General features: G+C 37.9%; 1 protein-coding gene across 2 annotated transcripts in view; it reads left to right on the forward strand.

Annotated features, from left to right (window-relative positions):
• The window catches only part of ZBTB44 (zinc finger and BTB domain containing 44), a 61,680-nt gene that overhangs the window by 40,154 nt on the left and 7,273 nt on the right, over positions 1-14,253 (forward strand). The window lies entirely within an intron of this gene.

Below are 14,253 nucleotides of genomic sequence, written 5' to 3' on the forward strand. Positions count from 1 at the left end.
TGGTTTAAATTTTAATTCCAGTATAATTAACATACAGTGTTCTATTAGTTACAGGTGTACAATATAATGATGCAACAATTCTGTACATTACTCAGTGCTCATCATGATAAGTGTGCTCTTAATCCCCCTCACCTATTTCAGTCATCTCCTCTGTGTAACCATCAGTTCTCTATATTTGAGTCCGTTTTTTGATTTTTGTCTTTTTTCTTTATTTGTTTCTTAAATTCCACATATGAGTGAAATCATATGGTATTTGTCTTTCTCTGACTGACTTATTTCACATAGCATTATACCTTCTAGATCCATCCATGTTATTGCAGATGGCAAGATTTCATTCTTTTTTATGGCTGAGCAGTATTCCTGTGTGTGTGTGTGTGTGTGTGTGTACATACCACATCTTTAACAACATTCATCTATCGATGGACATGGGTCAGGATACTTTTGAAGAATTCCAGTGACCACACATTCAATAATATATTTAATATTAGCTATTTGTTCATATGACCAAGTTTTTGTTAAATTACTAATCTTTAATCCTCAAAACACCTTCTGAATAATGAACTCTTTAATGAATATTGCTATTTTAATCATTTTATCTGAGAACTTAGAAACCAAATATTAATCTAACTCATTATCTTGCTAACTAGGCATGTGAAATAGTCTGATTTTACCACTCTCAGGTATATCTAATCAGTTGAGATTTTGCCTTTCTATCTTACTAACATGATTAAATAGAGAAGTTAGGAACTTAAATAGAATAAACCTATCAGTTATATAAGTATGATTTATTTCCAATAGATACCATCAAATATGTAGATTCTATTATAAAGCTGACCTGTGAATAACTATGATCTGAATATCATATAATCAAATAATCCAAAGAAGTTGTTTTCCTTGCCTTCATAGTAAGTATACTAATCACTGTCAATTAACCTATCTTAGCTCCAAATCTATACAATAAAACAAAGCTTTACAATAAAGTTCAATTCCTGGAGTATAGTAAGCAGTCAAAAAATGTGGGCAGGAGAAAGGAAAAATATGTATGGTACCTTTTTTCTGTATTCCATAAGAATACTTCAGAAGAGTACTTAATTTTACACTAATTTATTAAAGAAGATCTCTAAAAGGTAGTTTGTCTTTCCTAGGGACTGAGAATATAATATTTAACACATTCATTATTACAAAAAAAATTTTTTTTAAGATTTTATTTATTTGAGTGAGAGAGAGAGAGAGAGCACGACTGGGGAGGAGAGGGAGAGTCAGACTCCCCACTGAGCAGGGAGCCCAAAGTGGGGCTCCATCCCAGGACTCTGAGATCGTGACCTGAGCTGAAGGCAGACGCTTACCAACTGAGCTACCCAGGCGCCCATTATTACAAAATTCTAAAATAATAATTTGATTATCCATGAAGTTAATTCAGATAGGAGTTTACCTGTTCTTTTAAGTTCCTTTTGTTGCCAGTTGGCCCAGCAGTGGGTTGTAAAATCTGACATCCCCAGTTTAGGGCAAATAGAAGCAATAAATACAGCAAATTTAAAAGAGAAGGTCTGCTAAGTTTCGGTTGGGTCTTGGTACTCAAAAAGATGGTCATCAATATCTGGTATAGTTTTAAGAAAAAATACTGTAAGTGAGAAAGACTTCATGATATGGCTTTATTATTTGTCTTGAAGTATTCAATTATCTTTAGGCACTAAAGACAAAATAAAAAGTTCTAGATAATCCACAGTTTACTATGTTAAAGGAATTCAGTTTTTTCTAAACTTTAAAATCTGCCATCAAAAGTAAAGCAATTGTTACAGGGGTCAGTTATATTAAGAGATAATTTGACAGTTTTCTCAGTAACAGTAGTGAATAGATAATTTGTTGAGGTGGGCAGCTAGAATAATGGTGGAATTACAACATTGATCATATGGAGAAGGTATAACTAATGATTAAAAGTTCAGGGGTTGGGGGCGCCTGGGTGGCTCAGACGGTTAAGCGTCTGCCTTCGGCTCAGGTCATGATCCCAGGGTCCTGGGATCGAGTCCCGCATCAGGCTCCCTGCTCAGCGGGGAGCCTGCTTCTCCCTCTGCTTCTCTCTCTCTGTCTCTCATGAATAAATAAATAAAATCTTAAAAAAAAAAAAAAAACTTTAAAAAAATAAATAAATAAATAAAATAAAAGTTCAGGGGTTGGAGTCAGATCTAGAATCTGCTACCGGTTTCTGCCACGTAATAGATGTGAGACTTTGAGAAAGTCATTTAACCTCAATGAGTTCCCATAACTATAAAGTAAGGGTAGTAATACCTATCCATTAAGTATGTCAGTGCCCTCCAGCAAAAGACCACCAGGAACATAGTAGTTGTACAATTTGGGGTAGTAGTTTTAATGTCTGAAAATCCCTGACAGTTACCACAAATACACAGGGTAAATTAGTGTGCAGCAGGCACCTGTAAACTCTGTGATCACAAGAAGCAGTATCCTAGTGGTGGGGTTTGGGGAATATAAGTATTATTCATTATGACAGGAGTGAGTCGGTTTTATGTCCCTTAAAATGGACAGATTCCTTGAGGAAACTGTCAATCAGTTAAAACAGGTTCTGCAAACCAGACTGAAGTGTCTCTGAAGAGAACAAGCTCTGGGACTGTCATAATCAGGATAGCCCCAGTATTAATGTCTTTCTGATTGAATAGGCCTTGATGATAGGGTTATAACGACTTCAGCAGAAGCATTTCCATGATGTCAGATCAAGGAACATTTTTTCTCAAGGCTCAGAGGTGAAATATAATATGATACAAGGGGCCATTAAAAGGGAAGCTACCTTCTGATATGTTTAAAGGAATAGTTATTAAATTTTTGTCAGCTAGATCAGATAGAGGATAATAGATTCAGTGATCTGTTAAATTCAAAGTAGTCATTATGGTCTGGAGAAAACCTACAAGAGTTTTGTTTTTCCTTAAGTGACAAAAGGAGATCTTAGGGAGTTGAAAACAATGGGATGTAGATGAGAGATCACATTAGTTGCATTAGACAAGATTAGTAGTGATAGTAGATTTAGTAGTAAAGATAGAAAAGACTACTGAAGAATCAGGAAACTAATATGATTTTGTCATCTTGGGAAGGAGCTGTCTACTTTTAAAGTCAGTATCTTTTGAAGGATCCCTCAAAAAGATATGTTGTTATGTCCTCTAAGTTGGGAAACATGAATCTAGTGAACAGTACCTTGAAATTTTACTGCTAAATCAGTTGTTAGTACCTGATCAATTCCCTTCTAAGTGATAGTCAATGACAAGTTTTCTCTGGTGACATCTTTTCCAGAGGACCAAAACTCGAGATTTTAAATCATTCAGAAGCTTCTTTGGTGAATGTTTTCAAAATGCAGCTCATACCTGTTTGTGATAAAGCTGCAACTCTCTTGTATTCAGTCATATCAGCTGGTAAAAAGTTAGAACCTAAGATTTAAACTAAAATTCCCACTTGTAAAAGGCAGCCTATTATTAACTCATAAGGAGTTAGCTTGTGAGTCCTAAAGAGCATTTATCTTATTCCCATCAAGGCTCTTGGCAGTACTTGGGGCTGTGGAAGTTTGAGGGTTTTTAAGTGCTTTGATGACTATAGTTTTAGAATTCCATTTGTTGGGGTGCCTGGGTAGCTCAGTTAAGTTTCTGCCTTCCACTAGAGTCATTATCCCAGGGTCCTGGGATTGAGCCCCTCATTGGGCTCCTTGCTTAGCGGGGAGCCTGCTTCTCCCTCTCCGTCTGCCTGCTGCTCCCCCTGCTTGTGCTCCCTCTCTCTAACAAATAAACAAAATCTTTAAAAAAAAAAAAAAAGGAATTGCATTTGTTATCCTGTTTTGTTTTTTTGAATATAAAAAATCATAATAAATGTGGTATTCTATTTTCTGTTTTTTTAACATTCCATTTGTAGTCTTTTGTCCCTTTTTTTGGTCTCTTAGGTCTGTCTTAATTTAAACCAGTGATGTTTTATTATTATTATTATCATCATTATTATTCAGGTGTAATTAACGTACATTATATAATGATTCGATATTTGCATGTATTACAAAGTGATGACAGCAGTAAGTTTAGTTAACATATGCTACCACACATAATTACAAGAAATTTTTTCTTGTGATGAGAACTTTTAAGATATGATATACTCGTTTAGCAACATTCAGATATGCAGCACGATACTAACTATAGTCACCATACTGTATATTACGTCCCCATGATTTAATTATTTTATACTGGAAGTTTGTACCTTTTGACCACCTTTACCTGTATCTCCCATCCTCCCAACCCCCTGCCTCTGGCAGCCACCCCTCTGTTCTCTTTTCTCTGTTATCTTTGAGCTTGATTTGTTGGGATTCCAGCTATAAGTGAGATCATACAGTATTTGTCTTTCTCTGATTTCACATAGCATAATGCCCTTAAAGTCCATCCATGTTGCTGCAAATGGCAAGATGTCTTTTTTCTTTTTTTTTATGGCTACATAATATTTGTTCTCTTTATTTTTCTTGAAGTTTGTGGATGATAAGAACAGTGGAAAGTCTCAGTAAAATAGAACATTTATGGAGTTCTTAACAATAATATCAGTGAATGTGTGGTCCTGTTACTGGAAAATAAGTTGGGATTTCCCTAGTCAGGAATAACAAAATCTAGTAATTTTTTCCCCACCATTATAGCATAGCTCTTTAGCATGAGAAAGCCTCAAGCCACCCTAAAAATAAACAATAACCAGAACAAACTGATTGCTTATTTGGAGGTATTTAAGTGCACTTCAGTGTTTGGTCCATACCCATGTCTTACCAGGGTTGTGTGGGAGACAGCAAGGCCACACATTGGAAATATCCACAGCAGTGCCTCTTAAAATCCCCACTCTAGCGTGGCACAGTGTTGATGCATCTCAAGTGAACAGTCTTGTTTATGTCAGAAGTTCTCCCCAAAATGGCCACTTGCAGTTCCAAATTGTCATTGGTGAAATCAGTTTAGAGGTAAGTGTAGTAGTTAGTGTTACAGAGAGGAAACATGAAGGAAGCAGATGTTTGGCCTGGAAGAGGCGGCAGTTTTAGATTGAGACAACTCATGAGAACTGCAGTGGTCCAAAAGAATAATGCTTGTGTAACTTTTTATTTCAGGGCTCGGCTAAAGGCCAGTTGTCACTGATCAGGGACCAGACAATACCTGATTCTGAGCATATGAAAGTAAGCAAAGCAGTTCTTGGGGACACAGACAAAATTGAAAAAGTCCTTATAAAGTTTTTCTTTTTTTAAATATCTCCATTGAAAAAAAAAAATCTTCATTGAAATACAACTTACATATAAAATTCACCCATTTAAAGTATATACTTTAGTGGTTGTTAGTATATTCACAAAGTTGTGCAGCCATCCCCACAGTCTAAGTTATAACATTTTCTTCACCCCAAAGAGACCCTGTACCTTTAGCAGTGAATCCCTCCTAGTCCCACCCAAGCCCTAGGCAAACACAAATATACTCTCTATAGATTTGCCTGTTCTAAATATTTCATATAAGTAGGATCATGCAATATGTGGTCTTTTCTGACTGGCTTCTGTCACTTTCTGTAAATCTTCAAGTTTCATCTGTCATACCTCGTAGAGTTTTGAAGTTTTTGCCGGGCGCCTGGGTGGCTCAGTTGGTTAAGCGACTGCCTTCGGCTCAGGTCATGATCCTGGAGTCCCGCGATCGAGTCCCGCATCGGGCTCCCTGCTCAGCAGGGAGTCTGCTTCTCCTTCTGACCCTCCTCCCTCTCCTGCTCTCTGTCTCTCATTCTCTCTCTCAAATAAATAAATAAAATCTTTAAAAAAAAAAAAAAAAAGAAAGAAAAGTTTTTGCCAATCAGAGATCTTCTGAACTCAGCCTCCAGGCCCAGTTCAGTGGACTAATTGGTCCTGTCTCCATCCTCATTATAATCTATTCCTCTTACAGACAGGAGTCAACACACTAGACATTCCTATTATAGGAGCAGGTGTAGTTCTAGACTAGAAAACAATCCCACCAAGAAACAGTGACAAATCTGAGTAGATAACCAAAATATTCCCAAAAGATTTTCTAGGAAAACAAGATAAACCCACCATTGAAGGACTTTAATATGAAATATTTGAGCTCAATTCATAATGAACTTACCTCCCATCCAAGGACAGATTGTACCTCAAAGGGGATTTTAGATGTCCACTCTGTTAACAGGGTGCCCAGTGCAAGAGAACAAGAATTTCAATTGAATCTCGATGGGTCTTCCATTCCTGCCAGTGCCTGGTTGCCAGAGACTACCAGGAGCATAACTATAATTGAGCAAGTTGATTTTATTGCTCACTTGCAGTGTAGGAGATCACACAGCCTGGGGTCTTTAGGGCTTCTCAGTAAGAGGGTGTTAGAAAGAACTTAGAGAATTTGGTTTGTGTTAGGTGATTTTAGGGAGGATTCATGGAAGTGGTGGGGTCTGCTCAGGACTGGTGATATCAGTTAGCAGGAAAAACTATGATTGTGTATCTTTTTTTTTTTTTAAGTAATATTTACACCCAATGTGGGGCTCAAACTCATGACCCCCAAGATCAAGGGTCACATGCTCTTCCACCTGAGCCAACCAGGCACCCCTTTGATTGTGTATCTTAACAAATATCTAGTATTGCAGACTAATGTGAACCTATAGCAGAAATAACTTTTATTAGCTAGAGAGGGGGATGTTTGGTATTTTTGTAATTGCACAATGACCTTGTTTTGGGCTGTGCTTAAACAAAATTATGTGTTTTGTCTCAGACCATTGTGACCTGGTCTCATGTTGTTGTTCTGTGAGATTGTTTGTGTCCAACATAAAGCACCAGGGTCTAGCTGTGAACACCAGGCCCACTCCTGAGTGTCAGTGTTAAGCCAGTTCCTGGATGTTAGAGGCTGCTTTTCTCTTTCTCAAGTATGAAATGAGATAATGTTTAAAAAACATGTAGAAGAGTGGCTGGCACGTGGTAAATGTTCAGCAGTGGATGGCCACTGGAGTTGTTTTTCACCACCCAGAAGAGTTTTGGTACCTAAACAATGGTTAGCAGCAGAAAACAGCAATCAGTTTGATGCTACAGAAGCTATCATATAGTACTAATTGGTTCAAGAGTAGAATCTCTCTTAATAAGAGAGAGACCTCTTAATAAGAAGAGAACAGGGTTCTGGTCAGAATTCTTAGCTTTCATTACCGCTGCAAGCAGAATCCCTATAGTGTAGAAAGGAAACTCCATTTTCATAATTTAAGAAGCATCACTATACCTCAAGAAAAGTAATACTGTTTGTGTATCCTGCTATTAAATTGGTTTAAATTCCAATTCATATTATTACTTGTGTTATTGGCAAAAACCATCACCTTGGTAAAAAATTTACAAGATTTTTATCAATAGTTGCATAAGTGATGTAACACTATTTATGTGTTATAATGTCCACAGTACAGAGAGAATTCTTTTTTTTTTTTTTTTTTAAGATCTTATTCATTTGAGACAGAGAGATACAGAGAGAGAGACCATGAGCAGGGGAGAGGCAGGCAGAGGGCGAGGGAGAAGCAGGCTCCCCGCCGAGCCAGGAGGCAGGAGCCAGGAGGCAGGAGCCAGGAGCCAGACATGGGGCTCGATCCCAGGACCCTGGGATCATGACCTGAGCCGAAGGCAGATGCTTAACAATCTGAGCCACCCAGGCGCCCCAAGAGAGAATTCTTAAAGTTTGCTTTTTTAACTCTTAATTTAACTTGGAGTAGTTTTTATTTTTAGCTTTTGGTGCATTAATAACCATGGGCAAGAGGAGAATGTTTTAAGAAGGGCAATCTGCTAGATGTATCTTATACTCCATTTTAGTTATTTTTTGACCAGTTTTTTAAGCAAACTCTTGACAATGCTAGGATCAGTCCAAAGCAGAGTGGTTTTTATTTCCACCTCACCAAGACTGTACCCCGCCCCCGCTAGAAGTAGTGTGGTCTGATTGTGAGGAGCAAATGTCAATTAGATCAGTCTTCCTGACTTGCTCTAGTCAGACCTCCAGTCCTTTTTTGCAAGTCTTTGCCTATAAGCTTTAATATTGCCTGCACTCTGAATAGCTGCAGAATACTGCTATAAAGTAGATTTTTGTGTGTGTCCATGGTGACCAGGTCCAAATACTGGGATTTTTCCAGTTTTTATCCTAGGACAGATTGAAATGTTAATGTTTAGTTCCCTTCTCTTTAAGGAAAAAAATGAGAATGGGGAAGGAAATGTTGACAAGTGAACAGTTCTTTCTTAAACAAAATCAGCAGTATCTGGCCCCCCAATCTGTATTAAAAACAAATCAGAAGGATTGGAAAAAAGTTGGATAAGTAGGTATGAGGAAAAGCATAAATGTCTTTTGACAGTAAGGGAAAGAGAAAATGAAAGGTACACACAAAGATGCTAAACACACACCAGTAAGAGTGAGATTGGGGGGTGTGAGGTATGCAGGAAGAATACAAATGCAATTGGGGATGAATGTAAATGCACATAGTCCTGTGTCCTTTCAAAAGTCTCTGTCACTGTATTAGAACATAGTATAATAATCGGTGTCCTTGATGATTACCATGAGTCATCAAGAAACAAAATTATATTTAGTATTCTTTATTTAAGAAGTCAAGGCAAAATGTCACAAAGTTTCTAGCACAAATGACTTAATAAAGTAAGTCTGGATGCCTTAAAAAGGATTAGGTGGGTTTTTTGGGGGTTTTTTTGTTTTGTTTTTTTTTTTTGGAAAATTTTACTTAAGTGGAAAATGTATTCATTTCTTAATAATGTCAGCTAATTCAAGTGTTCCAAAGGGGAAAACTGAAGTACTGGATTCTAAGTTTTCATCAGAAGGAAATTTCATTCTACAGGTCCAATAACAGATGATATTTATTAAATATCCACATGTATATGGTATTTTGCAAACTGTTACAATTAGTTTATTTTAGCTTTCGTTAAAATATTGCAACCAAAAGCATGCTTGCTGTTAAAGTGGACTAACCCAGCTTCAATTCAGATATGTTCATTTGGTAAAGCACAGCTTATTTGCATACGATAAGTACATTGGCAGAGTTCAGTCTCTGGTGAGAACGGGCTAGGTTGTTTCGATCTCCCTCCCACTAAAAACAACAGTGTGGGTTTTTTTTAAGTTACCTTTAAAGTATTTGAAAGATAGTCGGGGAGGGACACCTGGGTGGCTCAGTCGGTTAAGCATCTGCCTTCAGCTCAGGTCATGATCCCAGGGTCCTGGGATCGAGCCCCGCATCAGGCTTCCTGCTCAGCGGAGAACCTGCTTCTCCCTCTCTCTCTTGGCTGCTCCCCCTGCTTTTGTGTTCTCTCTCTCTCTCTCTCTGTCAAATAAATAAATAAAATCTTTAAAAAAAAAAAAAAAAGAAAGATAGTCGGGGAACTTCCAGGTTAAACTTGAGGTAAGGGGAGCCTGTAAATGGATATCCGAGCACTAAAACCAGTTGTTTCCTAAGACATTTGCCAGAACACAAATGGGCTTTGGTTCATCAACTCAAAGAACAGGGCAAACAAGAAGTTAAGGCCCAGAGTATGTGAAAGTTGTGAAGTCTTAGAGACATTGCTCTACACTAAGTAAGGACCCCAAAGGACTTCCCCACTACAACTAAATCAGCTCCCCTTCCTCCAGACTCCAGAGAACTGTAGAAATAGCTGCCTTGGCAGTGGGCAGAGTAGAAGATAGAAAGGAAAAGGGGTAAAAAACAAATCTCTGAGAAGTTGTGGCCACTGACTAGCCCTCTTGCAGATTTGGATCCTGATTATTCCTTGCACAAGTAGGCCAGGGAATTTCAGTGAATTTGGTTTAGGTTGTGCCCTCCAGGAACCTAGCAGAAGCAAACATAAAGCTTCTCTGAAAGATGGCATATCCATCCTAAGCAAATCATTCTCTCTACAAATCATTTTCAAGGGTAATAACTACTGTGAAAAACAACCGGGGCACACAAGAAAACACAGCAGAGAGAGAACCAACAGAAAAACAAAAACAGCCACAGAAATAAATTGGCATAGTTTTCACACACAAATATAAAATAAATATGCTTACCAAGCTTAATGAAATAAACAAGCTTGAACAATAATTACAGACAACAGTATACTGTAAAAAGTTGTAGCAGATTTGAGGGGGGGAAAAAATAGGACTTCTAGAAAAGAAAAAACCAAAAGAACTTTGTCAACATTTTAGCAGCAGATTGGATTTTGCAGGAAAGAGAATTGGTGAATCAGAAGATAAAAGAAATCGCCTGTGGGACACCTGGGTGGCTCAGTGGGTTAAGCGTCTGCCTTCAGCTCAGGTCATGATCCCAGGGTCCTGGGATCAAGTCCCACGTCAGGCTCCTTGCTCAACAGGGAGCCTGCTTCTCCGTCTGCCTGCTGGCTCCCCCTGCTTGTGCATGCTCCCATTCTCGCTCGCTCTCTGACAAATAAAATCTTTAAAAGAAAGAAACACCTGAATGCTGCCCAGAGAAAGACTGTATTGTATTAGGGTTCTCCAGAGAAACAGAACCAATGGGATATATATAGGTATATAGAAGGAGATTTCTTAGGATGGATCCACTCATGTAATTATGGAGGATAAGTCCCACAGTATCTACCAGCTGGAGGCCCTGGAAAGCCAGTGGCGTCATTCCAATACAAATCCGAAGGTCTGAAAACTGGAGGGCTGATGGTATAAGTCTTAAGTCCAAAGGCTCAAGAACTGGAAGTGCTGGTGTCCAAGAACAGAAGATGGATATCCCAGCTCAAGCAGAAAGAAAGCAAATTTGCCCTTCTACCTTTTTGTTCTATTCTGGCTTGCCTCAACAGATTGGATGAAACATCCCCCCCATCCCCCGCCCGCATTGGTGAGGACAATCTTCTTTACTCAGTCTACCGATTCAAATGCTAATATTTTCCAGAAATGTTCTTACGGACACACCCAGCAATAATGTTTTACCAGGTATCTTGGCATCCTTAGCCCAGTCAAGTTGATACACAAAATTAACCATCACAGGAACAATGGTAGAAACTACTGTGAAGAAGGGGATAGGACAATACAAACGTAGGTTTGATGAAGCCCTAAGAATAGAAGAAAATGGCTGAGAACTTTCTAGAATTGATGAAAAACACCAATCCATAGGTTAGAGGCCAGCAAATCTCAAATAGGAATAATAAAAATGCAAACCTAGACACATTATAGAGAAAATTCAGAAAATAATAAGATAAAACATTACCTTCAGAAGAATGACTTCTGAAACCAGTGGAATAATATCCTCAGTTGCTAAAAGAAAATAACTGCTGATCTAGGTGTCTACACACAGTGAAAATATCTCTCCAAGAATGAAGGTGAAATAAAGATATTATCAAAGAAACAAAAATAAGTTTATCATCACCAAATCCTCACTAAAGAAAATTCTTAAGGATGGGCTTCAGGCAGAAGCAAAGTGAGCACAGATGGAAAGCCTAATATACAAGAAGGAGTGAAGAGCAAAGGACAAAATATATGGACAAATGTAGGTAAACATTGCGTGAAAGAGTAATGATGTTTTGTGGGACTTTATCAAAACAAAGAAGTACAATATCACATAATTCATAAGTTGCGAAATAAGAGTGTGTGGAAAATGGAGTTAAACCGTTCTAAGATCCTTAATGTTCAAAGGTTTTGTTTAACTTCAGACTTTGGTAGTTATGTGTTTAATTTCCAAAGTAACCAGTAAAAAATAGAGAAAGATTATATAATTTCCAAACTAAAAGAAGAGGGGAAATAGAATGATTATTATCGTTTATGTTTAACAAGCTCATTTTAAAATATATAAAGAAATGCAAAGGGCCAAGAATAGCCAAGGAGTTCAGGAAGCAAGTGAACAAGGTGAGACGACTTACTGCTCTATCTGATCATAAAGCTCTGGTAACTGAAGATTGGCATTAATATAAGTTCAGACAAGCAGATAGGACTGATAGAGAACCTGGAAACAGACCCATACACTTAGAGGCCTGCAGAGAAAGAAGAAAAGACAGACTTTTCAGTAAAAGTGTTTGATTATGAAATCAGCTCCAGGTGGATTAAAGAAAAGACCTAAATGTCAAGGGCAAAACAAAAATCTCACAAGATTACTTGAGGTAGGGAAGGATTTTTATTTTTATTTTTAAGATTTTATTTATTTACTTATTTACTTAACTTATTTATTTATTTATTTGACAGGGAGAGACACAGTGAGAGAGGGAACACAAGCAGGGGGAGTGGGAGAGGGAGAAGCAGGCTCCCCACTGAGCAGAGAGCCCAATGTGGGGCTCAATCCCAGGACCCTGGGATCATGACCTGAGCCAAAGGCAGACACTTAACGACTCAGCCACCCAGGCACCCCTATTTTTATTTTTTTAAGATTTTATTTTTAAGTAATCTCTACACTGAACATGGGGCTTGAACTCACAACCCTGAGATCAAGAATCATACCTCTACTGACTGAGCCAGCCAGGCACCCCAGGATTTTTAAAAACAAGACCAAAAAGACACAGCCATGAAGGAAAATACTTATAAATTCAGTTAAATTAAAATTTAAATTTTTGGTTATCTAAAGAGTAAAAAGACAAGCCATGGAAGAGAGAAAAATATTTGTAACATATATCACTGAAATATGAAAAAACTCAAAAAGCAGACAATAACAACATTTCACAAAACAAGTGGTTCGATAAATATATGAAAAGGTGCTCAACCTCTTTGGTAATAAGGGAAATAAAACTAAAACCACAATGAAATATTGCCACACACCCACCAGATGGGCAAAATTTTAAAAATTCGACAATACCAAGTGTTACTAAGGAGGTAGAATGACAGAACTCTCATACGTTGCAAGTAGTGATGTAAATTTAGTACCATCACTTTGAAAAAGAGTTTAGCATTTTCTAATAAAGATACACATATCCTGTGATCCAGCAATTTCTTTTTTTAAGATCATTTATTTATTTATTTGAGAGTGACAGAGATCGCACAAGCAGGAGGAGAGGGAGAAGCAGGCTCCCCTCTGAGCAGGGAGCCCAACATGGGGCTTGATCCCAGGAACCGGAGATCATGACCTGAGCTTAAGGCAGATGCTTAACCAACTGAGCCACCCAGGCGCCCCAACCCAACAATTTCATTCCTAAGTATAGATACCCTAAAAAAAAAATGCATATGTGCATTAAGTTACATGTACAAGAATATTCACAGCAGCATTGTTCATAATAGCCTGAAACTGTACATTAAGAGTGAAATGCATAGGGCGCCTGGGTGGCTCAGTTGGTTGGGCGACTGCCTTCGGCTCAGGTCATGATCCTGGAGTCCCTGGATCGAGTCCCGCATTGGGCTCCCTGCTCAGCGGGGAGTCTGCTTTGCCCTCTGACCCTATCCCCTCTCATGTGTTCTCTCTCATTCTCTCTCTCTCAAATAAATAAATAAAATCTTTAAAAAAAAAAAAAAAAAAGAGTGAAATGCATAGATTATGAATATTACAAACATGTAAACTTTCACCTGTAATAGCATGGATCAGTCCACAATATGGAAGGAAAGAAGATACAGAATATATACAGTGTAATTCAATTTATATAAAGTTTGCAAGCAGTAATACTAAACTGTACTGTTGATGGTGAGGGTGGCCGATTTCCCTTAAAGGGCATGATAGTAAGTATTTTAGACTTAGCTGTCATGTGGTCTCTGTCGCAACCACAATGGCTCTGCTCTGCCACTGGTGTAAAAGCAGCCCTAGATGGTTCATGGCTGTGTTCCAGCAAGAACCAACCAGTAGTTTATAGGTACATGTGTTAGGAATAAAATTATTTTTAAAAGGAAGAGGGACAAGAAAAGGAAGGAAATGACCATAAAAGATAGAAAAGTTTACCTCTTGGAAGGAGGGATTTGTGATCAAGGTAGGGTAAACGGGGACTTACAGGATGCTGGCAGTATTTTAGTGGGACTCATATGGAGGTTGCACAGATACGTATTCACTTTATAGCTGTCTCTTGAATTCTACGTAAAAGTTGTGTGTACTGTCATTTGTCACAATAAAGGTTTCGAAAGTAAAAATAGTGCTTCCTTAAATTATTGTTATAATTTGATGCGGATTTTTGTTTAGTTTACATTTGAATTTGTCTGCTTGTTTCTGAAATTTATATCAAAGAAATACTCCTAAAAGAATTTAAGTAGTAATATAAGGCTGTTGTTTTACATATGATTTCTCTTTAAAGATTTCTTTATGTTCTGTGTTTTGGGGGCTTGGAGATACAGATTGCAATTAATATCTTGG

Source organism: Neomonachus schauinslandi, chromosome 11 (genome assembly GCF_002201575.2).
Source record: "Neomonachus schauinslandi chromosome 11, ASM220157v2, whole genome shotgun sequence".
Lineage (NCBI taxonomy): Eukaryota > Metazoa > Chordata > Mammalia > Carnivora > Phocidae > Neomonachus > Neomonachus schauinslandi.